Source organism: Arachis stenosperma, chromosome 8, assembly GCF_014773155.1.
Source record: "Arachis stenosperma cultivar V10309 chromosome 8, arast.V10309.gnm1.PFL2, whole genome shotgun sequence".
Taxonomy (NCBI): Eukaryota; Viridiplantae; Streptophyta; class Magnoliopsida; order Fabales; family Fabaceae; genus Arachis; species Arachis stenosperma.
Window position 1 is genome coordinate 18,495,205 of NC_080384.1, and position 3,092 is coordinate 18,498,296.

Sequence of the window (3,092 nt, forward strand, 5' to 3'; positions counted from 1 at the left end):
CACAGCTTAAGCGAGCTAAACCCGACAATACCCGTAAGTTAATTTCAACCTAAACACTAAAATCATACAAAATTCAACACAATGGTTCATTAAATTTCAAAATTGGGAAGGAGAAAATTGAGAAAGAAAACATGATTTTCTTACCAAATTATTTATCGGATTTTGTAGAGCTCGTTGCGTTGGTCGCGTGGCCGCAAACAATGCGACGATCGGAGTTTCGGATCAAAAGTTATTTGGATTTGAATATCTAAGTGAGGGTTTGAGTTTGGAAGGTGTTCTTTCCCTCTTGGCTGAACTTGTTCAGCGTTTCAGCATGCAGGAGGAAGACATGAGCTGAGGCTCATTGAATTAAGTGGGTTGGGGGGGCCCTTGGGCCCGTTTTCGGCCTGGTTCGTCTGGTTCGGCCTGTTCGGCCGAATCTTAGATTAAATTCTTTAAAATTAGTGTCAAAATTCTTATTTTAATTAGCTCTACCTCATTAAACTATAAAATTTTATTTTTTAATTTTTTTGAGTAATAATTAATTTATTCGCTAATTATTCGGAGTTTACACTTCACATATGTCACATAGCTTGTGTAGGCATCTTCAACCACATTAAACTTTGCAAATAACAACACAGAACTATTCACAGGGTCTGGATTGCTGAATTGTTCACCCATGATCCTCTATTGAGGCATCTACATCGCCTCCACCACCATCGTAGCCTTGGTATTCGCTGTTTGCAGGGCCACTATCACCTTCGCGAGTCTGTGGTTCCTCTGACCCGTCCGAATCATCTTCATCACCCGAATTGGTGCTCCAACCATCAGTACATTGGCTTGTCAACTCCGACGTACTCCCATTATCCAAATCCAGCTCACTCTCACACATCCCTGGCGTAGAAAATAATGAAGCCAGTCGAAAACAAAGCATGTCATATACATAGTAAATAACGGAGTTAACTTAAATGGAGACAATTGCTATACAATTAGGAATTAACCAATACTTGTGATTGAATAGTAGATCCCTAACCAATTATGATTGAGTTGTAATTAAAAACTTTTTAGCCAATTAAATTGATAAATATATATCATATAAAAAAGTACTATAAGATTTGTTAAAAAAATTTTAAGGAGATCCAATAATGGCCAATACAAATGCTCCTCTTATTGTAAAATAATTCATAGTTGAAAACTAACGTAACATGCATTCACATCATTTGTCACGCTACCTGGACCAAAACGAGCCAATGCTTGAATACAACTTTGAGGCAATCCCTATATGTGCCGGCATCACATTAGAGGAAGAAATAACATGTTTTCAATCCTTTATAGCTCACACATAATATGAAAATCATAAGTCACAACTTCATCAATACTTCTTATATTCACCTACAATCATCAATTCATAATAACAAAAATAGTGTTAAATATTAACCCCTAAAACTTATCACTTCAAAAAGTAAGAGTTGTATAGAGAAGGATCACCGTACAAAATAGAATGAGAATGAAACATGTAACTTAAGACAAAAATTTGACCACATCTAGCCTTGAATGGAAAAGATAATTTCAGATTTTTTATTCCAATAACCACTTTTGCTGGGAGTTCAAAAGTTGCAAATGCTAGAATATGTGATCCGTAAGATTTAATAACGAAAACAGTTAAAGAAAAGGTACAAATTAGAAGTATTTCAGAAGAAAAACTATTTTGTTTTCATTTTAAAGCAATCTAAAAAATATATTTTTAGAAACGGTTCAAAAAGAATTTTCAGCAGCCTGCCTGTAAATAAACAGAATAAATGCAAAACCCTTGTTACCAAAACACTTGTGTAACGGTGACCCGAGGAGAATTGCTGAAAAATGATATAAATTTCACTTTGGCACAAATCATTTGTACTTAACGCACACGGTTTTTGTTTTTAAATGCATAGGTTTTGTCGTTTGATTTTTTTAAATGGAGATATCAAGAATTTAGCTATGGTTAATTCTTATATCTATTATGTGTACTATTATTGATAAAGTTAGAAGGATCTAGTTTTGTTCCAATCAATTATTTGGAGGATGTAGAGTCAAAAGGAGCCGGTAAGAAATAAATTTTTGGGTGATTGATGATTGGAATCATCTTGATGTTGAACATTATAACTGTTTTTTAATTTTCGGTTGTATTTATTTTGTTTTGAAAATTTAAATTCACCATGTGTGTGCAGTTTGTTTGGAACAAAACCAGTGTATCATATGCCTAACAGAGCTGGTTGACACAAAACCATCTCAGCAAATTCAGAACAACAACATATATTCATCTTATTTAGAACAAAAAAAAAACTCACCAAAATTAGAGCATAAAGAAGGACGAACAGGAGCAATAGTCCACCGATCAGAACAACAGCGACACATAGGAAGAGAGACGAGGGACACTGGGAGAGGCAGAGAGCCAGCACTGGATGTTAGGGTTCAGAATTTCCAGCCTTAAGAGTGATAGACAGAGGGAGAGGGAAGGAGACAGAGGAGAGGCGATAATGGAGCAAAGCCTAGGGTTCCACTCTTCTCTCCGAGTCGCCGGCGAATATGCTGATTCTGCTTTTCTGAATTGTTTGGCTCCAGTAATAGGTAGATCCTGATGTTGCTGTCGGGTGAGGTCGCCACCACCAATGACTCTATCCTTCTCCTAAACCTTCCTCAATGAATCCACTTCTAGAAGCAGGCGTCAAAGATGGCCTTCGCCCCACCTCCCGCAACTGAGCACCGAACTTCAAATTGAACCCTGATTTTCCCAAGTACCTTGAATGTTTGTTCATTCAGCTCAAAAATTTGGAAAATTTTTAATTTTATCTTTCAATTTTTATTTCTATTCTCCCCATCCTTCAATAATGGGAGTGTATGACATTCAAAAAAGCCAACTACAGATTATTCCCATCATTTATTGATTTATTTGTTAATTATCATGGTTTATCATCGAAAACATTTACCATGCCTCCATTAACGAATTTACTGTGTGTTAGCAGAGTCAACAGATATGATCTTCTACCCCTATTCAGGTCATGTGTTGTTCACAGGTTGGCTCTTCCACTTTAGTCACCTTAGCTTAGCTACGGATTCTCTTCATTCGCCACAGA

At 36.4% G+C, this 3,092-nt stretch overlaps 1 long non-coding RNA gene across 1 annotated transcript; it reads right to left on the reverse strand.

The window, feature by feature from the left end:
- Positions 1-535: 535 nt before the first annotated feature.
- LOC130946431 (uncharacterized) lies at positions 536-2,881 on the reverse strand. Its single transcript, XR_009072278.1, has 3 exons — positions 2,307-2,881; positions 1,212-1,371; positions 536-873 (listed from the first exon to the last, which is right to left on the reverse strand). It is a non-coding gene; the product is annotated as an uncharacterized LOC130946431 (long non-coding RNA).
- Between the last annotated feature and the right edge of the window lie 211 nt (positions 2,882-3,092).